Source organism: Heteronotia binoei, chromosome 12, assembly GCF_032191835.1.
Source record: "Heteronotia binoei isolate CCM8104 ecotype False Entrance Well chromosome 12, APGP_CSIRO_Hbin_v1, whole genome shotgun sequence".
NCBI classification, from domain to species: Eukaryota; Metazoa; Chordata; class Lepidosauria; order Squamata; family Gekkonidae; genus Heteronotia; species Heteronotia binoei.
The window spans coordinates 53,852,628-53,877,582 of record NC_083234.1 but is presented as its reverse complement, the minus strand read 5'-3'; the positions used below and the strand labels follow the sequence as shown (position 1 = coordinate 53,877,582).

The 24,955-nt window shown below is 47.0% G+C and overlaps 1 protein-coding gene across 2 annotated transcripts in view; it reads left to right on the top strand.

The window, feature by feature from the left end:
- DAB2IP (DAB2 interacting protein) overlaps window positions 1-24,955 on the top strand; it is a 230,839-nt gene that overhangs the window by 4,678 nt on the left and 201,206 nt on the right. The window contains exon 1 of one of the 2 annotated variants that reach the window (XM_060251745.1): window positions 16,929-17,253. The exons of the other annotated variant lie outside the window; for it this stretch is intronic. The gene's annotated coding sequence lies outside the window, so the exon portion shown is untranslated. Of the gene's footprint in view, window positions 1-16,928; window positions 17,254-24,955 lie in introns of those variants that run through there. 2 annotated transcript variants of the gene reach the window in all.

Genomic DNA, 24,955 nt, shown 5'->3' with positions numbered 1-24,955 from the left:
TTGATAAGAGGTGGGGCATGTAAGCCAGCAAGAGCCTGAGTTTACTGGCCTCTGGAGCCCCTGGTGGAGTGGGTGACAAATATGGTTGCCAAACCTCATGGTAAGGCCTGGAGCCTCCTGAAATGACAACTCATCTCCAGACTACAGAAATCAGTAGAAGAAAATGGCTGCTTCAGAAGTTAGACTCTATGGATTTATAGCCTGCTGAGGGCCCTGCTGTCTGCAGGTTTGACCCCCAAATCTTCAGGAATTTCCCAACGTGGAGTTGGCAACCCTTGTAGGAAACCAAAAGTACCAAAATAAACTGTGGGGAGCTTTAAATCAACATATCACAACTCTCACCCCACACCCCTATCACTTAGCTCTGTGAGGTCTCTCCACACCACCTTCCCCCTTTAGCCCTTTTTCTCAACCATTCTCTCCTAATAGCCCTTTCCCGTCCATTTGCACTTCTCTTGGCTGCCTGTTTCTCTGTCAGCGACTGACTGTACTCCCATCTTTCAGCCACCCTCCTTATTGAAGTCCTGTCTTTTAAAACAGTCCAGATAAAGATCAGGCATCTTGTTCCATCTATAAATTGCAAATTCCAAGTAAATTCCAGTTTACCTCAGGGAGAAGAAAGAGCATATTTAACCCTTTATTTTTTACTCTGTTTCCATTATTTAAAATTGGCTGTCTACCTCTGCAATCAGCATTTTAAAGGAGAAAATGTGTGCTACAGTCTCCTGTAAAATGTTAATCGTATTGTGGGAGGAGGCAGTTTTGAACAGTGAAACTAAGTGAAAGGACTAAATGCTGTCTTAAAGCAAACTGAGGCTGCAACATGCATTTTATGGATGGAACAAGATAAGTAATCTCCACCTTCCCATATTTCTCAGGGATTTTTGCTCAATTTTCTCCCCCCAGCCCCCCACTCTCTATCTCCTATCCTTGAAGTCTACATGAGGTTTTATCCCAAGCCAAATGTCATGCTACCTTCCCTCATGGAAACTGGATTGCTAATATACCATTGCTTCTTATTGGATTCAGGTAGCTGGCCCAAGGCTGACTCAGCCTTCCATCCTTCTGAGGTCAGTAAAATGAGTACCCAGCTTGCTGGGGGGGGGGGGGAGTGTAAAAGACTAGGGAAGGCAATGGCAAACCACCCTGTAAAAAGTCTGCTGTGAAAACGTTGTGAAAGCAACGTCACCCCAGAGTTGAAAACAACTATTGCTTGCACAGGGGACCTTTCCTTTCCTTTCCTTTCCTTTCCTTTCCTTTCCTTTCCTTTCCTTTCCTTTCCTTTCCTTTCCTTTCCTTTCCTTTCCTTTCCTTTCCTTTCCTTTCCTTTCCTTTCCTTTCCTTTCCTTTCCTTTCCTTTCCTTTCCTTTCCTTTCCTTTCCTTATTGTCATGAGCAGTTGAGATGTCACAAAACATTTATGAACACTTCCATCAGCCCCGCCAGTTACTAATGGAAGGTCTGTGTCCTAAGCACAGCACAATGTCAAAAGGTGGCTGGGAAGGGTCTAGAAAGTAGATGGTGCTCAAGGGTTTAATTGTGGGGTCTTCTCTCTCTTCGTTGCTGTTGGGCTCCCAAACACAGATAACTGGCTCTGCTTAAAACAAAACTTAACCCTCTGAACATTTTTCTTTCTGCTCAATTGCCGAGCAAGCCTAGAAAATATATCTATTTTGTTCTTAGTAGAAAGTTTGTTTTCCTCCCCCATCCTTCCAGAGGTGCCTTTACGAAAAAAGGGAAATTCCCTCTTGCCCCATTTTTTTGAAAGAGTAGTTGGCTTGGATTGTTCTTCCATTTCCTTTGGTGATCATTTCCCGCTCAGGCCCATTCTTAGTTTTGTGTTTTGGTCTGGGCCTCTTAATGGAGCCATTGACAAATGTGTGCCTAAAAGCTCCAGGAGATAAGCCTGTTTGTTTGGAAATGTTGATCGTGGCATGACCCTGTTAATTTTGGGGTTCCCGAAAGAGCTTTTCAGCCTGCATGGGAAAGAGCCTGCCTGAGCTGATTTTTCCAACAGACGGCTTTTCTGTTCTTTGGTAGAGAAAGGCTGGTAGATCTTGTTTATGGGTCAGCACACTGGACGTCTTGGAAAGCCAATGGTAAACAGGCAGCCCAGATAATTCAGGGATTTGGAGTAGCCCTTTCTGTCCTTCCTGACAGCAAGATCTACAAAGGGCACCTTTATCAAAACTGGACACTAGTGCATTATCTCTATTTCTGCTTAAATCCAGCCGTTGCCTCCCAGCCCCCTCTTCACAGCCTTTCGCTTTGGTGGTTTGCAAGGTTCACAGTTTGTGGAAATAAGAAAGGATGTCAGGGACACTGGCACCCTGACCCAGGTGCTGCCACCACATGCCAGCAGAAGGAGCTATTGACCTACTCTATTCACTTTGGGTGCCACCAAGCCAGCTGGAACTACAGTTTGTCAGGGGACACAAGGGACCAGGGCAGGGTAGAGCTGCCAATCCCCAGGTGGGGGCAGGGGATCCCCCAGTTTGAAGGTCCTCCCCCCACTTCAAGATCATCAGAAAGCAGGGGGAGGGAGGGAAATGTCTGCTGAGCACTCTATCATTCCCTATGAGACCGATTCCCATAGGGTATAACGGAAATTGATCTGTGGGTATCTGGGGCTCTAGGGGAGCTGTTTTTGAAGTAGAGGCACCAAATTTTCAGCATAGCATCCAGTGACTCTTCTCAAAATACCCCCAAATTTCAAAAACATTGGACTAGGGGGTCCAATTCTATGAGCCTCAAAAGAAGGTGCTCCTATCCATTATTCCAAATGGAGGAAAGCCATTTAAAAGGAGAGTGGTCCCTTTAAATGTGATGGCCAGAACTCCCTGTGGAGTTCAATGGTACTTGCCACACTCTTGCTCCTGGCTCCACTCCAAAGTCCCCAGATATTCCTTGAGTTGAACTTGGCAACCCTAGGTATGAAAGGTAGAGAATCTAGGCTGGTTCCTCAGTCTGAGCAACTTGCTTCATGAGGAGTGAAGTATCAGGCCAGAATCTCCAGCTTCATAAGGTGAGGTGGAGCCCCACTGACCACTCTGTATCATCTGCGGAATTCTATCCTGGCTTCTGAGCCAGGTTACCCCAGGAGTGCCCATTTGCCTGCTCAGAACTGTAGGTGCTTGCTTGGCTTCCAAAGTGCCAGCCCTGTGGCGATCTGTAATGCTAACAGACAACTCAGTTTCTGTGAAGGAAGTGAAAGGTCAGTTTGGGTAGGAGGAACAAACTTGCCCAGTGACAGAGGTGTGGAAAGTGCTATGTGGAGTCTTTTTGTGTACTGACTGTGAGCAGCAGCCACATATCTGACTGCAGCTATTTGGTATTCTGTTGTTGAATAGGAAGAGAACATAGGGTAGGGATTTCCCATGTGAAGTGAAGGGAAGGAGCACAGAGTATATTAGGAATTACTTTAGGGTGGAAAAGGAACTGCTCTAGTTAAAAGCAGCATGCTTCCCTGTCTAGCAATTTCAGTTCTCTTTTGACGCATTGAATTAAAACCTCACTTGGCTCATCTCCTCTGACACAGCCTGTGTCGCTGACCACTGTCTGTTGCTTCCCATGGGCTCTCTGGCCTGGTGGATTGACACTGTCATAGGGTTACAACAGGGCTTTTTTAATAGAAAAAGCCCACCAGGAACTCATTTTCATATTAAGTCATGCCCCTGATGTCACTATTGTTTCACACAGCTGGAACTCCTTTGCATATTGGGTCAGACCCCCTGACACCAAGCCGGCTGCTGGAACTGTGTTCCTGTGCATTCCTGCTAAAAAAAAGCCCTGGGTAACCATATTTTGAAAAACAAAAAAGCAGACAAATTTTCTGACTGCCTATTTCAAACAGCATAAGAACATAAGAGAAGCCATGTTGGATCAGGCCAATGACCCATCCAGTCCAACACTCTGTGTCACACAGTGGCCAACACACACACACACATACACACACACATATATATATTTCATTTCATTTCATTGAATGCCCACGAGTTCTTATATTGTGGTAAAGGGAGAAAAGGACTTCTTTCTCTACTTTCTCCATCCCATACTTAATCTTGTAAACCTCTATCATGTCACCCCGCTGTCAACGTTTCTCCAAGCTGAAGAGCCCCAAGCGTTTTAACCTTTCTTCATAGGGAAAGTGTTCCAAACCTTTAATCATTCTAGCTGCCCTTTTCTGAACTTTTTCCAATGCTATAATATCCATTTTGAGGTGCAGTGACCAGAATTGTACACAGTATTCCAAATGAGACCGCACCATCGATTTATACAGAGCCATTATGATACTGGCTGATTTGTTTTCAATTCCCTTCCTAATAATTCCCAGCATGGCGTTGGCCTTTTTTATTGCAGTCACACACTGTCTTGACATTTTCAGTGAGTTATCTACCACAACCCCAAGATCTCTCTCTTGGTCAGTCTCTGCCAGTTCACACCCCATCAACTTTTATTTGTAGCTGGGATTCTTGACCCCAATGTGCATTACTTTGCACTTGGCCACATTGAACCTCATCTGCCATGTTGACGCCCACTCACCCAGCCTCAACAGATCCCTTTGGAGTGCCTCACAATCCTCTCTGGTTCCAACCACCCTGAACAATTTAGTGTCATCTGCAAATTTGGCCACTTCACTGCTTACTTCCAACTCCAGATCATTAATGACAAATCGCCATGACAAATCTAATTGTAAATGCCCCTCCTGTTTAAGCTGTGTTAGATTCAGTTGGGTAGCCATGTTGGTCTGAAGCAATAGAACAAAGTTTGAGTCCACTGGCACCTTTAAGACCAAAGAAATCTTAATTACTTAGACTTTGTTGGCCCTGAAAGTGCCTTTGGACTCAAACTTTGTTCTATTTGTGATAATCGCTACTAACTAGGAATATTCTTAACCTTCCAATCCCCAAAGGGGCCATTTTCATCAGTTTTTTTAAAAAGAGCGCAAAAGAGGATGAACACCAAAAAAAGAGGACATGTCCTCTAAAAGGAGGACATCTGGTAACCCTACATTGACTTAAAATGAAGGAGGAACTGCTACAAAGAGGGTGTTGTGAGGCTTGATGGAAGGGGAGAGGAGAATTAAGAATGTGATGGTCTGGGGATTAAGATCATGGCATCCAGAAGCTGTCCCCATCAACTGGGGCCACCATCCAATTTGACTAGGGTCTGTCCATAGAATCACAGAATTATAGAGTTGGAAGGGACCTCCAGGGTCATCTAGTCCAACCCTTTGTACAATGCAGGAACTTTACAGATACCCCCCCCCCCACACACACACACACATATATTCCCAGTGCTGCCTCCTCCCTGCCCCAGCTCCATGTTTCCATTTAAGGGAAAACTGGACAGCAGTGTGGACATGGGGTGGAAATATTGTTTCCTTGGCTTCAGCATTTTTAGGTGGAGAACTTTAAAAACACTCCAAAGCCCAGATAATGTGTGTCCACAGCAGCTTTTCCTCTCAGGGTCCAATTGAACACCATTGCAGCAATGGATGGATAACAAAAGCCCATTTTTTAATTTAATTAATGACAGAAAAAGACCCTCTTACAGTAATGGGCTTGTAGGCTGCTTGCCCCCCTAATGGAGGAAATAAGCAATAGGTGTTGATGCAAAATGAATGATGACTGTTGCAGTAACCAATAGGAGAGAGGTAGTTCACCTGCTTTGCATGCAGGAAGCCTTGGGCTCAGTCCTTGCCAGCAACTGCAGTTAAAGGGTTTTGCAAGCAGCAGGTGTTGGGACAGACCTTTCTCTGCTGGAGACCCCAGAGAACTGCTGCCAGTCAGAGCAGATGCTACTGAGCTAGGCAGGCCAATGGACCGAGTCAGCATAAGGCACCTTCATATGTTCCTGTTTATTCCCTGTGAACCACATGGATGGGGACAAATGACCTGGTCCTTACCAGGAAGCCAGCTGTTTCCTTCACCCACCCATGCAGTGCCTCCATCCCGAGACTGCTGCAATGACAAAGCACCAAGGCAGGCAGAGGCAGCTCCCACACCATGGCAGTAATGTATGGATTCAGCCTTCTGCCTTACCTTTCAGCTGTATAAAGTATAAACAATGTCGATCCCTGTTACCAGTGGGGTTAAATTAAGAGTGCTGTTTTGCTGTTCTTGGAAGCTGTTCAGTAGGCCCCAAGCATTTGGGGAGGGGGGCGGGAAAGGGGACCTGGAGACCCCAGCTCAGGCTACAGTCCCATAACCATGATAAGGTCTATGTGTGTAATTTCAGAAATATTTTCTTCTGTATTCTCATGAGATTGTAGGTATGAGATAGACTAGACAGGAGCCCAGATAAAAAGTTAGTGGAAGAGGCCCTAAAGCAGGGGTGTCAAACATGCGGCCCAGGAGGGCAGAACTGGCCCAACCAGGGCTCTTATTCAGCCCATGAGCAACTGCTGTGTGAGAGGGAAGACAGGAGACTGCCTGGAGAGGGGGGAACATGGGCACACACGGTGAGATGTGTGTGGTGAAAGCTGTCAAGAAATGAAAGGAAATGGCTAGGGGGCAGGTATGGTATCTAGGGTTGCCAATCTCCAGGGCCCTTCCCCCACTTCAGGGTCATCAGAAAGCAGGGGGGTAGGAAATGTCTGATGGGCGCATTATTCCCTATGGAGACTAATTCCCATAAGGTATAATCAAAAATTGATCCGTGGGTATCTGAGGGTCTGGGGGGCTGTTTTTTGAGGTAGAGGCACCACATTTGCAGCATGGCATCCAATACCTCTCCTCAAAACACCTTCCAAGTTTCAAAAAGATTGGACCAGGGGGTCCAATTCTATGAGCTCCAAAAGAAGGTGCCTCTTTCATTAGTTCCAGTGGAGGGAAGGCATTTAAGAAGTGTATGGTGCAGTGTTCCCTCTAAACTGAATTAGTGTGAGCTAGCTCACAATTTTTTAGCCTCCAGCTCACACATTTTTGTCTCAGCTCAGGAAACATGGCCCTAGTGCAAACTAATTTATGCAGTAGCTCACAACTTTAATGCCAGTAGCTCAAGAAGCAGAATTTTTGCTCACAAGACTCTACAGCTTAGAGGCAACATTGGTGTGGTCCCTTAAATTGCAAATTAAATAAAATATGAAGGCCAGAACTCCCTTTTGAGTTCAATTCTGCTTGTCACGACCTTGCTCCTGGCTTCACCCCCAAATTCTCCTGGCTTCACTCCCAAATTCTCCTGGCTCCACCCCCAAAGTCCCCAGATATTTCTTGAATTGGACCTGGCAACCCTAGTGGTATCCTTTGGGGAAAAAACTAGTCTTGCATAAGACTGAATACATTTATTGGGACTTTTGTGGATTCACCAGTAAATCAATTGCTTTCGCTCCTAGGAATCAATTACTGTTGTTTGTATTTTGAGTAAAAATATAATATTGTTAATTGGGTTTGTCTGTGTCATTTATAAAGTTTATATCTCCGGTAGTTGGCATTTCATTTTCCAAGAGACATGGCCTGGCCCAATGAAGTCACTTTTATGTCAAACCCAGTCCTTGTAACAAACGAGTTTGGCACCTTTGCACTAGAGAGAAGGGTGTTCTTTGGTCCAGCTCTTTAGTCCCCTGATCAAGGATTGTCAGCACATCTGTAGCAATCTCTTTCCACACATATCAGATGTGTATTTATTTTTAGGGTCATCGCTTGCTAAGACAATCATAAACTGTTTGTATATTCAGAGAGAGAGTGAGAAATTGTTCAAAGCAAAGCACAGTCAGCAACTTGGGGCAAACTGGTATGTATTCTCTTGACACACCAGTCATTTCTGTCGGACAAAGGGACATGCTCAAAGCTGGAGTCTGGAGGGGAGTTAGAGTTTGCCATTCATGTATGGAAGCTGCCCTCTTTCAGAGCATTTGTCTCTGCAGGCCACAGGTCAGGCCCTGCCTTGTTCTCCCTGATACAAAGCCATTGGCAGCTGGACTGCCCATAGACACACACTGCCTCATCTGGATGCTCTCTCGGCCTCTGGATTGCCATAGCAACCCGTGGCATTCATTCCTTATGATTAAACAGTATCCATGGTAACCATGCGAACATTTTTTGAAGTTAACCTCATTTCTTCTCTCCTCCCACCTGCATCTTTTTGCAAAAGGATAATGTATTGGGCACCAGCATATCATCCAGGGTAACCCTTTGAAGAAACACCTGTAGATACTGGAGGGTTTCCCACTTCTTTCTCCCCCTTCCTTCTATCTCCCTCCCTTCCCAGTTTCCCACCAGAAGCCGTTTTTCTGGGAGAATGGGATGGAATGAGCACACAAGTTGCTAAGCAACCATCTTCCACTAGGAAGGTTATGGGATGTTCCTCCTCTTTGCAAGTGTGTTGAACAGCAAGTTTTGCAAACTTTGGGTTGTCTCAGTCTGTGAATTGACTGTAGTTGGACTCAAGCAGTGGATCTTTCTGGCAGCTGAGCTGGAGCCACTGAATAGCCATCAATTCCTCCCTCCCCAGCCCAAGTAGCAAGACAGGTGCTTTCCTTGCTCCACTTCTTGTACTTCTTCACTGTCCTTATCTGTCCCCATTTGACTTTGGCGAGGTTCACACGTGTGCATGCATGCAGCTGGATTCCTTGCCTGTTGCTGATTGTGTGAAGCATTCTGCCTGTGTTGTTCAGTGTCTGTGGTGGCCAACTGGTGCTTCTGGCATGTGTGACCGAGGCTCCGGACTGGACAATGAAAGCATCTCACAGAGGCAGCTTTGCAGACTTGTTCCCCCCTTTCTGCTGTATTTCTCTGGCTAGCCAAGCCCCTCCCTCTAATCCTCATAGCTGAACTTCAGAGCCCATGCTTTGCATGCAACCCAACCCCTACCCACCCCTCTTCAGTGGCTGCCATCTCCACTGGAAAAGTGCTCTCTTTACAGGGCCTGAGACCCTGGAAAAGCATTGCCAGTCAGTACAAGGCTATGTACTGTTGTGCTACCATTGCTCTGTACCTATCTGGTCATTTGGATTTTTGTGTGTGGGTGAGGCAATCCAATTGCCAGTGATAGTTAGAATGCAGTGCAAAGTGAAATATCCAATGCTGTGTGGACACAGGCCCTGACTTGGGTTTTGGAAGGTCCATAGGAGGACAGCTTGTATCTAAAAGGCAAAGGCCTGCTTTGTGTGCAGAAGTCCTCAGCTCCACCTCTAGCATCTCCATTTGAAAGAATCTCAAGCAGGATGTTTCAAGCAAGACCTTTCCCTGCCAGAGAGCTGCTGCCAGTCAGAAGAGACAAGACAGAGGCAGATGGACTGACTTGGCTATATGTGCATCCTTATTGCAGCCTTCTTCAGTTGGATTAATCAGTGCAGCCGTTGGCTCGCAACTGGCTTTGACCTGCTTCTGTATGTGCCCCATCTCTTTCCTACAAGTGGAAGCAGGATTTCACTCCATTCACTGTATATGGAGTGAGAATAAAGGGGATGCAATGGGGAAAACCTGGGTGGGGGTGGGAATTCTTTTAAGATTCTGGAGTGATTGCAATAATCATGGAGCCCCTGGTGGGCTGGCCATCTGTGCCACTGGGCATCTTGCTCCTGCTGAGTGGCCAAGTAGATGAACACCTGTTCTCTCCTGTCCTGTTTTTTCCTTCTTGATGCCAGCCAGTTTTTGCAAGTCATCCTTGGAGAGAGATGGACAGTTGTTAGTATGGATTCAATATGGTGATGGAAATTGTTATCAAGTCATAGCTGACTGACGGCAACCCCATAGGGTTTGCAAGACAAGAAGTGTTCCAAATTGGGTGGCTATTGCCTGCCTCTGCAGAGCAACCCTGGACTTCCTTGGTGGTCTCCAAACCAAATGCCAGGACCACCCTGCTCAGTTTGTGAGATCTGATTAGATCCAGCTAGCCTGGGCCATCCAGGTCAGTGTGAATTCTACATGGCTGACCGATTCAGCATCAATGGGTTCTATGCTGTCCCCATAAGAACTGTGGTCAAGAAGCACCCTCCCACACACAAAAAAAAGTCTTCATATTTTGCAGTGAACAGATGTTCTCTTTTATGTGAATATACAAAAGCCAAGAATGTCTTTTTCTTACCAAAATGACTTATTTATTAATATCCCCCTCCCCCCGCGATAAAATATGTATGATATTTATCTTGATGCGGAGTGCTGCTGGGCGAACAAATTTGCCGTCGGTTGGCAGCACATCACTGGAGTTCTCTTTTTCCGTTTCCTCTCCAGGGTGTAATGAGAAGATGGATTGAAAAATACATCTGAATGAGATGAAATCCTTGCTTGGTTTCTGAGGGGGAGCAGATGGGGAGATGGTGTGCGCCCCAGTTGATTGAGTGAGGGATGATGAAGTGACAGGGGAGCATGTCGGCTTCATCTCCTCTGCACCATGTGGCGTTCGGGTGAATGGGAAGGCAGCTCTGGGGAGGTTTAAAATTGGACCCATCTATCACACCGGCAACAGGTCAGGGCGGCTTTTGTAATGGCAGCTTGCAACCTTTTGGAATCAACTGGCTAGCACAGATGCCCGCTCAGTAAACCCCACGTTGGTTGCTCAGATGTCTTCTGCAGGCCCCAGAGTGTTCAGGGCCAGCCCTAGACTATCTGGCACCCTAGGCAAGGATAACTTCTGGCAAACAGCCCCCTCCCCGATAACCATGTTAGGGCAATTGCCTAGTTTGCCTAGTGGCAGGACCAGCCTTGAGAGTGTTGCAGCGCTGTGTTTTTGCAGGTGACCCCCAGACTGGCTGAGGGTTTTCCATCAGGTGCTGCAAGGAGACCAGCCTGAGATAGATAGACTTGTGGCCTGATTCTGTAAGAGGACCCCTTCATATGTTCATGGGAGAGGATGTGTGTCTCCAGGATATAGTTGAAGGGTCAGTTAGTGCAGCCTTACCGAAACTGTCAGTCTGGTCTCTGCTAGAATGGGAGACTGCAGGTTCCCCCTCCCCGTGTTGCACATCTTGAATTCCATGATGGAAGAAAGGCAGGATTCTCATGTAATGAATAAAACACGAGGGGAAACAAAGCTCTGTATGCTGTGTTCAGTAGTGCAACCGCAATTGAATGGGAATGGCCAGGGTGGGTTTTTTGAGCAGGAACGCACAGGAATGCAGTTCCGACTGGCTTGATGTCAGAGGGTGTGGCCTAATATGCAAATGACTCCCTGCTGGGCTCTTTCTACAAAAAAAAGCCCTGTGCAAAACAATGGTGACATCAGGGGGTGTGGCCTAATAGGCAAATAACTCCCTGCTGGGCTTTTTCTAAAAAAAAAAAAAGCCTGATAGCAGAAGCCACTTTGGTGGATATCCCACCTCTTTGAATGGTGGATTTTTTCCATGAAAGGCACTTACCTGGGCAGGAGATGACACTACTGGAAGACTTATGGTATCTTAGCAGCTTTTGCTTTATTTCCAGATGCACAGAAGCCCTCCTGCAGGGCAGCAGATCCAGTGTCCCACATCAGATCCCCAAAGAGAGAGAGATCCTGCATACTCCTATGCAGGGGTCATTTTGTAGAAAAATAGATGGTGGAGCTCATCCAGGGATTGTTATGCAGCTGCACCGACTAGTCAATGGACAAGGAGGTGGAACTCTCAGAAGGAGGAGGTGGAACTCTCAGAAAGGTTCAGGAGTTGCGCTCCTGTGAGCTCCCACTGAATTCGAGCCCTGCCGGTATGCTTCAGCCAACTAACAACAGTATCTGTCTTCTCCCCATCTCCATGCCTAAATGTGTACTTATCTGCCAGTTCCTTTCAGCTGAGCAGGGAGGTCTGTTCCGCCAAACCCTGATGGCTTCTCGGCCATAGCTGTTTCTTAACAATTAAGGCCCATTGAGGAGCTCTTGACAATCATTCAGAAATGTTACCATTCTGACATAGGCTTTGGCTTCCCCGCACCATGCCGCTTTAGGCAGAGCCCATGGGACCATTCACTGTAAATTCACAGCACGGTTGAAAAAGAGAGAAAGAATGATTGCTGTTGCTTTCCCTGGTGCCCTGCCTGATTTAGAGAGTCCATCAGAAGGAGAGTTGGGAAAGATGAAGCTGAGGTTTGTGAGTTTTTCCACTGGAACCAACAGCATCAAAAAATCTATGAGAACAGGCACAAGCAACAACAGCTAAAACAAAGAACCTTTTTACCCCACAAATGCCAAGACATTGTACATCCCTAGTCTAGATTCAAGCATATGCACCCACAGGGGACCCATGAAGAGTGCCCTGCCTGAATGGCCTCCAAATCCTAGAGCTAGGGCTGCTCTCCACCTCGTCCCACCTGCCTGAAGCAAAGGGATCTTTCCTTTGGTTCTTCCTTCTGCAGTGATACGTGGACCTCTACTTTTCTTAATAAACATATCAAAATTCTCGGCCAGGAAAGTTTGAGTTTGGCAACTTGTGTGTAAGATGCAGATGTGCTTAACTTTTCCTGTCTTACATAATTAATTTGGCATCTGTTAGTTAGGAGGAACTTTCTGACCCAAATGCTGATCACGGGAGATCTTGTTCGGTATCTCTTTGGCTATTTTCAAATGCATAGAAGCGTATTTTCATGTGCATAGAAGCAAAGGGCTTGGTTTTCTGAAAATTCTCAGGATGCCAGGGCTTTTTTATTGAGCAGGAATACACAGGAACACAGTTCCGGCTGGCTTGGTGTCAGGGGGTGTGGCCTGGTATGCAAATGAGTTCTGTAGAAAAAGCCCTGTGGGATCTCTTGAATGGTATGATCAGGCCCAAAATGATGATGATGATGATGATGATGATGATGATGATGATGATGATGATGATGATATTGGATTTATATCCCACCCTCCACTCTGAATCTCAGAGCGGCTCACAATCTCTCTTATCTTCTCCCCCCACAACAGACATCCTATGAGGTGGGTGGGGCTGAGAGGGCTCTCACAGCAGCTGCCCTTTCAAGGACAGCCTCTGCCAGAGCTATGGCTGACCCAAGGCCATTTCAGCAGGTGCAAGTGGAGGAGTGGGGAATCAAACCCAGTTCCTCCCAGATAAGAGTCCACACACAACCACTACACCAAACTGGCTCTCTTAACTGGCACACTTAAGCACTATACAAAACCGCTAATCTCTTTCCCAGTTTTTGACACACTTTATAGTTAGAACTAATTCCTACAAGGTATGTTTGATTTCCTAATTCCCTAGAACTAATTCCCACAAGAAATGCCAGAATTAATTCCCACAAGGCATGTTGATGTCCACCAGCTTACATGTCCTTTGTGTATGTCTGTGCATGTGTGTAAGGGATTAGATAAATTAATGCAGGATTGGTTGTTCATCGGCTGTTAGATAAATGGAACTTGCAGGTTCAGAGGCAGTATACCTGTCAATGCCAGATGCTGGGGACAAGCAACGCTGCTGAGGTCTTGCCTTCGTTCTTTGCTTGTGGATTTCCAGGAGGCTGTTGTTGCCAATTATCTGCTGGACTAGACAGGCCTCTTGACCTGATCGAACAGGGTTCTTCTTATGTTTTGTCTGCCTACTGCAGACTTTTAGGACCTCCCAAGGATTCGGAACAAAACCTTCCCGAGTTCAGATGGCACAGTGGGAGCTTGCAAGTTCAAAGGATGGAAAATGCATCAGAGAAGCTTTTGAGACCGTTAAGCACAGAAAGGGTTGGGGGAGCAGAATGGATTGTACTGGAACTTTTGCACCCTTTAATTGGAAGCCCATTGCTCGTTGCCAAGCACCATGGTGGTGACGGCTCTGCTGCTGCAGGTGTATAAATGCTGCCATGATGTGTCGGCATGATGTGTTGGGGTTTTTTGTTTGTCCCATCCCATTGCTGGGAAAAACAGCTGTTCTATTGACAGCACTTCATTAGAGAGATGAATGGGGTCACCTGTGTTATCTTGGCTCCTAGACATCAGCATAATAGACCAAACATTAAGGCCTGACTTTAAAAAAAAAAAAAAAAAAGCTCTGGGAGGGTTTTGCAGCAGACTGACGGGGAGAAAAAGTCTGGCAGGATGGACCCTCCCCCACCCCGGGAGAGGAGAGAATCAGAAATAAGCTTTGCAGTGGTTTGGGATGGGTAGAATTTTTTTGTCCCTTATACAAACCCATTGATTTCTCTTCTTGTGCAAATGAAATCTGTGATTAGTCATGTTGGCTAAATAAAACCTCCATGCACAGGGGCAGTGTGTCTTTGAATATCAGACACTGGGGCAACAGGAGGCACTCTCTGCTTTTGTACTGCACTCATGTGCTTCCTGAACATATCTGGCCAGCCATGATTAGAAACAGGAACTTGACTGGATGGATCGATGGTGTGATCCAGCTGGGCTTCTGTTGATGTTCTTTAAAAATACAGGTGAAATCAACCATTTTTGTAAAAATTACTGATCTGGAATTCCTACCCATATTCAAAAATGGCAAAGTCTGAGATGAATTTTGGATCCTCCTTGGGCAAAGCCCTGAAGGCTTTGGGGGGGTTTTTGTGGGAGAGGGGTGGGGGGGAGCCAAACATTTAAACGATGCTAGTAAAACTCCTTGGGTTACCCAACCTAGGTCTGTGCCTTTGCAGTAGCATCGGCTCTGAGGCTTCGTTTCCTTTTTCTTTGCAAGAATTACTGAAGAATCATCAGTGCCCTCTAGCGAGGCCGCTGCTTAATTTCCTTTGCCATCTCTGAGCTCAGTTCTGCATTGCACATTCCATAAAGGATGTTCATGACAAGGAAACAAAGCGTGAGCGAGGAGCACAAAATGAAGCATGGGTCCTGCATTCAAAATGGGCTGGCCAGAGGCAAAACAGGAGATTGCAGCCTCCTGTACTTTTGAAGAAGTGGACGCTGGACCTCATTCAGATGTGATGTTGGATGCATAAGAACCACACAAAGTTCAGCCCAGCTGACAACACATCCAAACCAGCTCACTGGCACTTATGCATACAGGGATGTGTGTCCTGGCAGCATGTGGCACAGCCACGTACACAGATGTTGGCTGGTTCAGCCATAATATGCTGGCTGTGGTTTTCTTGCATCCACCTCTTTTACACAGGGCCTTGGAGAGAATTTCAGCAGGTTCGGCTTGTCACATGCAGGTGAAACTTCCCAGAATTCGCACTGTGTCACAATAGCAGGAGCTGTGCCCTTCTCCTTTATATTTGCTCACACCTTGTGAAGTGCCCTAACCATGCTTGGGGTGGCCTTGAGGGAAGTTGTATAGCACATGTATAGTTGTATAGTTGTATAGCAAAGCGAATGAGTTGAAAAGATCACAGTTCGAATGTTACGCCCTTAAGCAAGCCAATATTTCTCAGTCTCAGCCCCTCCCCAGGATGCTACTTGTGGGTTACTAGACCAGATGTTCCTTTATAGGGTTATGAACAATGTTCCCTCTAAGCTGAGTTAGTGTGAGCTTGTTCAGTTTTTTAGCCTCCACCTCACACATTTTTGTCTCAGCTCAGGAAAAATGGCACTAGAGCAAACTAATTTATGCAGTAGCTCACAACTTTAATGCCAGTAGCTCACAAAGTAAAATTTTTGCTCACAAGACTCCACAGCTTAGAAGGAACATTGGTTATGAGAAGTCATCATGTGCCCTGGCTGGACAGCCCAGGCAAGCCCGATCTCATTAGATCTCGGAAACTAAGCAGGTTTGATTGTGGCAAGTACTTGGATGGGAGACCTCCTTGGAATATCAGCAGTCGGGAGGCGGGGGCAGGCTTTATTCAACTACCTCTCTGAATACCCTCCAGGTCCCCAGTAGGGGTTAGTCACCAGAGGTCGTCATGACTTCCATGTTCAGTCACACACATATAAAAATACCAAAAAAACCCCACCCAAAACCAGAACAAAATCAACCAAGAAGTCATAATGTGTACAAATACCCTGAGCACTTGAAAGTACATTAACCAATGCTAAGTATTGCAAGGACTGCCATGCCAGTGCTTGCAGACAGTTCCCAGGAGATTTTTTGGCTGAGACTGCATCCAATCCCAGAAGTGACATCATGTCTAATTAATGCTCTAGGAACTCCCTCCCAATCTCTGTGGTAAAAACCATAGAGATTGGGGAGATTCCTAGAGAGCTACCTGAACGCGACATTCTCTACCTCTTTCTTTTCTTGCTGCAACCATCAGCGACTGTGGGCATGTGAGCACAGCAGCGAGCAAATGTCCTCTGGGGCAGGCAGTTAGTGAGTTATTGTTATTATATTTGGGCTGTATCTGCACATCATTGGATAGTCCACTATCACAATGCAGTAGAGCAGTCATTCACAACTGGATTTTCTTGTGTGGACAAGACAGTCTGGTTGTGAGTGCTGTGGCACACCAAATACACCATATCCACTACAGTTAGTTCCATTTTTTTTCTTGTAAGGTCCTCTGATTCCACCCCCCCCCCATTAAAAAAAGCAAAAACTCCTTCACGTTGTATGCCATTGTTAATAACCACAAAATCTTAGCCTCATTATTGAATACAATACTTCATAACCCAAAACAATACTCCATCACCCTGCCTCAAGGAACCTGCAGTCTAAATGCCACCATTGGAAAGAAGGAGAGATGGACGTCAAGGGGAGGTGAGATTAAGCTGAGGATTCCTCCTCCTCTTTGCTCCTTCCCCCTCCCCCCCGTAGGTGCACTTCCAAGGACCTTAAGCACAGAGAAGCCTTAATTGCTTGCCAAGGGTATATTTAAAAATGACAATTTCGTCTTCTTTTCTTGTGGTTTTGTTTGGCCCAAAGAACAATTAAACAGCAGAGATGTTAGGTGGCCAGGAAACGCCTGCATTAATTGAAGTCATGAGGATTCTTCATGGAGGTGGAGCGAAGAGCGTACAGGTATATCCTGTTCCTCCTTGCTCAGCAGAGACGCCACCCCTTCAAGCATCCGAAGGTGTCAAAATCCATCAACCAATGGATCCTAGTGAAACAAAGAGTCAGATGATGAGAGAATGTATCTTTCATTGGCTGGATTGGCTTTGAAGGAGAAATGGGTGCTTAAGTTTTTCTGAATGTTTTTAAGGGTGCGAACATGAAATGTTGTTGAGCACTCCATAACTTCCACTGAACAGATGGCAGCTGGCTTAACTTTTTAAGCCCCCGTTTCTGGAGGGACTTTGTGGAACTGCACTGCCCTCCCTTCTTGGCAAAGAGGTCTCTCTGTCTCCGCTTGCTGCCTGCCCCCGGGTGCCTCTCCACCTTTCCAGGCTTATCCAGCATTCCTCCCAGAGCTGAATTCCTTTTTGGCCTCCGATGAAGTCATCCCTCCCACCTCCCAGTTTTCTTCAAACTTGTTCAGCTCGTCATGGCATGTGGGTTTCTGACAAGCACGGCTTCTTTTAGGTGAGTTGCATGTAAACATTTGGGGGGGGGGGCGCTAACTTTTGCTGGTGTCCCAGTTTGGACTCTCTTTTCCCTTCCCCTCCCCTCCCTCAGTTTCAAACAAGGGCTTCAGAGGCCTCTAGAAAAATCTCTGCTTCTCAACTAACAAATTCCAGCTGTCTTCTGCAGAGCCTCTTTTTAGTCTTTTGTTTCCTGCTGCCTGCCTGCTGTCGGCTGCTGCCTTCCACTGTTGGGTTCTGTAAAAAGCTACTTGGTGGAGGGGGGGTAACAGTGGGAGGGCTTTGGTCCCATGTCCTGTCCAGGGGCATCTCGTTGGCTACCGTATGAAATAGGATGCTGGACTTAAATGGACCTTTGGTCTGATCTGGCCTAACCTCTCTTCTTCTGACCTCTCTGAGATTTCAGCAAGTACTTATTCTGCTAGAGTTCTTCAGGCTCAGAAGCCAAGCTCCCAGGTACTTGGCCAGCCAGGAAAGGCTTCCAAATACTGAATGTGGCCAATGCTGTTTTCCCTGCCATTTTGGAGGGCATCACAGGTCCTGATTGGCTTGCAGCCCGTCTTGATGACTGGCTGAAATCCTCAGGTAAATCTTTCCAAGTCCTATCAAATCCCAGTTTGCTGTTTTCTGTTGTATGTCCTCCAACTCTCCTAGATAGGGATTGACCCTTAACATGCCAAGAGTACTCTTGGTGGGCCTGTATTGACCAACAGCCTGCTAAGCTGAGTCCCAGAATGCTAGTAGCACTGAAGAGGCCACTTTTGCTCAGACCCTTCTGGCAGCACCATACTTGTCTGAGCCAATCAGCCTGTGCCAAGCTGCTCGGTTCAGTTTGCTCCCAGGTCATTTGAATGGCTCAGTCCATCCCTAAACTGTCCCTGTTTCCCAGGGAGTATTTGATCCTTGTTTTTGCCTTTTGCCAGATACAATTTTGCTAGTGCAAGGCTGCAGGAGTTCTCACTCATCAGGGTTCGGCTTCCCCCACCCCACCCTGAGTCTCTAGAAATTAAATCTTGGAATGAAGGCTGGACATACCTTGTCTGTGATACATTTGCATGTGAGTTCATACACGTGAGCACTGAGGCACCCAGCAGTGTTCAGTCTGCTTGGTCATGCATTAGAAATGCTGAAGGATATTTTTCAAATGTGATAATAAGTTGCTGGGTCATTTTATATATTTATTAAACATAACTGCAAACAGCACACTGACTTTTGAAGCTACAGCTATGATGAAGTACATGAATACAGCAAACAACATGTCAAGAAGAGCATGTAGTAATGTGCACTGATGGTAGATGCTATCCTTTGGTTGGGCAGAGAATGGTTGCAAGCATGTCCATCTTTTCAGCAGAAGAATGTTAGCAGGTGTGGTGCTGTTTCCTTTATCATCTGCTCTCTTTTCCCCTGTTCTTACTGTGCTGTCACCTTGCAAACTTAAATAGATAAAATGGAAATGCATAATTTTGACCCCCAAATCTCACTTGCACGATTCATGGGCCTGTCTAAATCACAATGGGATCTCCTAACAGAATGTCCTTTGTGGCAGTTAGTGGTCTCTCCACTAGATCCTCACTACTCTAAATCTCAGCTACCATCAAAAGGGTCTTGCTGGATCCAAGTTTCCAGCCTGTCCAGCATCAGACTTCTCACACTGTCCAGCCAGATGCCTCTGGAAGATTACTAACAGAGCATGAATGTGCTAGGCTGTTTTTTTCCCCAGAGGTATACCACTTTTGTATGTGGAGGTTCTAAAAGCATTCAATAAACAGATCCGCCCATAATTAATCTCTTGTATAATGAGGGATGAATTCATCTGTCAAGGATATACCAATCATGCCAAGCTTTTCTGAGGTCAGCACTTCTGTTAAGGTGCAGGAAATAACCTTTTGAAGTATTGCACGTGTGCTTTGGGAAACCAAAATGGCATTTGAGAAAGGCTAATTATTATTATGAATGGGTGCCATTGGGACACTGCAGTGCGCAAAGCTGCCCTGCAGCTGGGTTTACCAACCTGCTGTTTTTTCTAGATGCTGAAAGATGTTTTCTTAAGACCACAGTGTGGTGTGTGTGTGTGTAAAACCGACCTGTCCCTTTGCTTTCAAGGTTGTTTATGTGGTTCAGCTTGTTACTGGCTCATTTTCAGCTTCACATGTAGCAGAAAAGAATGAGGCACCACATGTCCCCATGAAGAGTTGTGGCTTAGTGGTAGAGCAGAAGGACCTGGGTTCAATCCTCTGATAGGGTTGCCAGCCTCCAGGTGGGGCCTGGAGATCTCCAGCTTTTACAACTGCTCTCCAGCTGGCAGAGATCAGCTCCCCTGGAGAAAGTGACTGCTCTGGAGGGTGGACTCTATGGCACTATGGAGAGCCAGTTTGGGGTAGTGGTTAAGTATGTGGACTCTTATCTGGGAGAACCAGGTTTGATTCCCCACTCCTCGACGTACAGCTGCTGGAATGACCTTGGGTCAGCCATAGCTATTGCAGGAGTTGTCCTTGAAAGGGCAGCTGCTGTGAGAGCTCCCTCAGCCGCACCCACCTCACAGGGTGTCTGTTGTGGGGGGAGAAGATATAGGAGAGTGTAAGGCGCTCTGAGTCTCTGATTCAGAGAGAAGGGCGGGGAATAAATCTGCAGTCTTCGTCGTCTGTATCATGCTGAGACCCTTCCCCTCCCCAAACCCTGCCCTCTCCTTTGGGTCCACCCCCAAAGTCTTCAGGTATTTTCTAACACAGACTTGTCAACCCTATCCCGCTATCTCCAGTTAAAAGAATCTGTCAATAGGTGATGTGAAAGACCTCTGCATAAAACCGTGGGGAGGCACTGCCAGTCTGATGCAATATAAGGCAGCTTCATATGTTCATGTGATTGTAATGCAAGGAGAGCCTCTGCAATGTAGGCAAGAGTCCAACTTCTGTAGTGTCAAGCCCTATGCAATCCAAACTGAGGTCTGCAGCCCAGGTTCCAGTGGGTTATTTCAAATCAATGATGGCTGCAGTCAGACATCCTGATCAGCTGTGGTGTACAAGCGGTGATTTGAGCCAACCACCTGTGATGTTACTCATGATGTCCAAATGCAGGTGGACTAACCAGTTGGGACTGGTTGGTTGGCACCTTACTGGGATTTCAAATGAGGGTTTGTAGCTGGCAGATTAATCTGAATCCGGCCTACTTGTGGTTTGTTGTGACATCTGAGTTCCAAACCATGTTTTGTGGAGCAGCAGCACCACTTGTACCTGCCTGGACACAGAAGTGTCAGGGCAGGGAAAATGTCCGCCATCCTGGATGGGAAGCAAGGAGACAGCATGGGTTTGCACACAAACAGGTTTTTTTCTTGTGCCTGAAATGCTAACTAGAGTTTGTTGCACAAACTTGGGTTGATTGTGCTCAGAGGAGGTCTTTGTGATTCTGGGGTCCTGGGCAAACACCCAGGAAAGAGGCCCAGAATAAACCGCTCTCGCTGGGACCAGGCAAGGGGTGGCTCTCACCCTATGCGAGGTGGGTGGGAGCCACTGCAAGCCAGTTACCCAAGCCCTAGATGAGACAGGTGCAAATGGCAGCAGGAGCCTGCTCTTCTTTTCCACTGTCCTTTGGGGGGCAGGGACATGGACCATTGGATCCCCCCAAGTGCAGGGCGCAGGGCAACTGCTCCTGTCACCTATTGGATGAGACTGCTCCGACTGATGTTTGAACATAGCCTTTCCTCTACAGCTTGTGGCCAGAAGCACCCTGCTCCTTCCCAGACTGCTCTCTGTTGCTTTCTCTTCTTCCTTTGAGCCACCAGGCAGCTTCCTCTTCCAGCTCCTTTGCTAAGCCTTCCTGCTGCTTCTGCCTGTCATTCCCTCGAGCCTCCCACCTGCCTGCTCAGCCTGCTGAAGCCTGAACGGTTTGGCCAAAGGCAGTAACTGGCTTTTCTGCCAGCAGCTCTTCCTTCGTGCCTGTTTGCTAAGGCTGCATTTTTCTAGGTTGTGTGGGTAGATATGAGTGCCTGTATGGGGTGGGGGGGGGGGAGGCTATTAAATTCTTTCCCTGGTTGCTTCAGGCTACTATTCTTAGGTGGCCCCAACAAGTTCTGCAAAGCTTCCAAGAGATTTTCTCATGCAGCCTCTGTCATCAGTGCACTCTGGGCATATTTACAGGAAGCCATTGGTGGTTTCTGATGAGGAGGAGGAGGAGTTGGTTTTTATACCCTGGGCAAAGAGTCTCAGAGCAGCTTACAATCGCCTTCGCTTCCTCTTCCCCCACCAGACACCCTGTGAGGTAGGTGGGGCTGAGAGAGCTCTGAGAGAACTGCTCTCGAGAGAACAGATCTAAGAGAACTGTGACTGATCCAAGGTCACCTAGCAGGCTTCATGTGGAGGAGGAGTGGGGAATCAAACCTGGTTCTCTAGATTAGAGACTGCCAATCTCAACCAGTATACCACACTGGCTCTTGAAAAGGAACCCTTCCTGCAAGCTGTTGCCTGTTGCAGTGAGGGTCTGCGGTTCCCCCTTTTGCTCAGCTACTCTGGGGGCATGGATGAGTAACGGCCCAACGCCAGGCTCCCTGGCTTTTACGATTCCAGCCTGCAGCACCTCCCCCAACCCCAATGCAAACACTGGCTTCCTTGCGAGACAGGATGGCTCTTTGCATAAATTCTAACTCAGTATCCCCTGACAGCAGTGACTGCAGACAAGGCCCAGCTGTTCACTTTGGGGGGACTGGAGAACACAAGTGGTCCTCCTGGGCCTCATTCACATTGCCCTGCTATGAGCTTCATTTATTAGCAGCCGGATCTCCAGCGAGAGGCTCCATAAGCAAACAGGGTGGTTGTCACGGGCAGAGCAAGGCAGGCAGAGACATCAGAGGCTGCCGCCGCCTCCTCCTGTTCCTCCAGACATTCTCCTGCGTCTCGCACAGCAATACACAGATTAAACCTTCATTTGTCCACTTATTGGATCCAGATCACAGCTGATTCAGGGGGCTTAGCCATCCACATGGCATTTGCCATCCACAAGTCCGCAGCATGTTATTAACTTAAAACCCTCCAAATCTCTCCATAATGACATGGATGGCCTCCGCAACCAGGGAAGTTAACAGTCCGTAAAGAGGGGCTTAGCAATGCCAGCCATTGGGATGTGAAAGAGGATCCCATTTGGGAGTCCTATCAGGCAGAAGGGCATGATTAGCACACGGCAGAAGCCACACTGGGCAGAAAGGGAGACGTGCCAGGAGCGAGAGACTCCCAGGCCGCCTGGGCAACCTTCTGCCAACTTTCCTACGCTGTTGTTGTGATGCGGGCAAAAAGGCTCAAATGAGCCTCAGCAAGATTCACTCCACTTGCTTGGGAGTAGCACAGCCAAAATTTAATTTTGGAACTGAATGTTTTTACAAGTGATGCCTTTTTGAGTCTCAAGAGTGTTGCTTGGGAACAGTCCGGATATGAGGGACTAGCTGCAAGTCTGTCTGTGGGCTCCATCATTTGCTCTTACCAGGGCCGGCCCTGTCACTAGGCAAACTAGGCAATTGCCTAGGGTGTAAGCCAAATTGGGCACCCCCATGTGTCTCTGTGATATTATCAGTGGGGTGGGGGGCACCAGACATTGGCCTTGCCTAGGGTACCTGACAGCCAAGTCCAGCCCTGGCTCTTACTGGCGTATTGTTTAGATCTCAGGCTTTGCTTCTCACCCACCCTGAGACAAATGTAGGTTGATTTCTGGCCTGCATAGCGCCTCCTCGTATTGTTCAATTATGTGTTGGTTAGGTGGTTGGTTTGAGTCAGTTGTGTGCATCACATGTGCAATCTCTTCAGCAGGAACTGCTGTCCCCCCCTCCATTTTTAAATTGGCTCCCGTTATGATGGATCTTATTTAATTTTATTAGCCTGTTTATAGCAGCAGAGAAAGCAATGCCCACCCCCTCCTGCGCTTCCACCAGTTGTTGATAATAAAGCTGGAGCAGCCTGTGGCTAAAAGCAATGCAAAGTACTGATTGATGGCAAAGCGTCTTCTTTCAAATGGTTTTCCAAGGAACCCGGAGCTTTCTTAAAAACTTGTCAGGAGCTCCTTTAATGAGATTTATTGATCTGATAAAGGATATCATCCCTGCAAAGTCTTTGGACAACTTGGTTTCAGAGGTGGCTTACAGTTAAAACTGTCCTCAATAAAAGCAGCATTAAACATCGCATTAAAATATTGTTGTGATACATACCGTAAATGTGTGTGCAGGTCACAAAGCAGGGGGCGGAGCACACCAGACAAACAACCAGCTCTTTCAACTGGTGCCAAAACCTGTCCCTTCTGATCGGTGTGGTGGCAAGGGAGTTTCAAAGTGCAAGTGCCCTTACGGAAAAGGCCCCGTCCCTGGTGACCACTGGTCTCCCTCTTATTGAATACATTCTCCTTCCTTATTCTGAGTCAGACCTTTGGTCGGTCGAGGTCAGCATTGCCTGCTCCCACTGGAAGCAGCTCTCCAGGGTCTCAGGCAGAGGTCTTTCACATCCTCTACTACCGGATCCTTTCTGCTGGAGGTGCTGGGGATTGAACCTGGAGCCTTCTGCATGCAAAAGCAGATGATCTACCACTGAACCACAGCCTTCCTGATAGTGTGGACATGGACAGCCAAGTCTTGGCACTGTGCAAGAGGCTTTTTAAGTGCAGTAAGGAGTGGGCAGACTAACAGTTCTGAAAGACAGTGAGGCTACCCCAGCTTGACCATGCTGTGGAATGGGCAACACAGGAGGAGCTGTATTGGGCTGGAGAGTGCATAATCAGTTTGTGTGGCATAGTAGTGACTCCTGATGGGTATAGCCTGCATTGGCGGCAAACTGAGTGTTCAGGCCAGAGCATGTTCCCAGAATCTTCTTCAATTTATTTCTGTGTTTATGTGCTATATTTCCTTGCTGCTCAAAGTGGTTTGTGGGGGTTCCTTGCAGGTAGATCAATGCAGTTTCCCTGAAGGCAAAAGTTTATTAAAAACCGTGGAGGTGTAGAAAACAGACTAGCCAGACCCTGGATCGGAGTATCTGTTCCAGTTCACTCAATGCACATTTCATTTAAAGTGCTTTTCAGCCTTTTATTTGTTGGTGGGGTATGTTTATGCATGCATATGTGTGTGGAAAAGAGGCAGTCTTAAATATGCTTGTGATGCCTTTCTAAAACCACTTTATTTACTACATTTCAAGGACCCAAACTTTTTTTAAAAATTCCCCACTTCTCCATTTTATTCCCACAACAACCCTGAGGGGTAGGTTAGGCTGAGACTGTGTGGCTGATCCAGGGTCATTCAGCAAGCTTCCATAGTAGCATGGGCAGGGCTTTTTTGTAGTAGGAACTCCTTTGCACATTAGGCTACACCCCCCTGATGCAGCCAATCCTCTAAGAGTTTATAGGGTTCTTCTTATAAGGCCAACTGTAAGCTCTTGGGGGATTGGCTACATCAGGGGGGATGTAGCCTAATATGCAAAGGCGTTCGTGCTACAAAAAAAAGCCCTACGCGTGGGGATTTGAACCTGGGTTTGCCAGATCTAGTCTGATACTCCAGGCAGTACACTCCACTGGCTGTCTCACTGAGGGGGCAAGAAGAATTAAAGGGGGTGTACAGGGAGTTGGTTTACAAATTAAGCCTGGGACCCTCTGTAGACAGAGCAGGTGCTCTGCCATGGAGACATGACCCATTTGGCATTAGCTTATGTGTTTTGATTTTATACATGCCAGGTGTGCAACTCTTC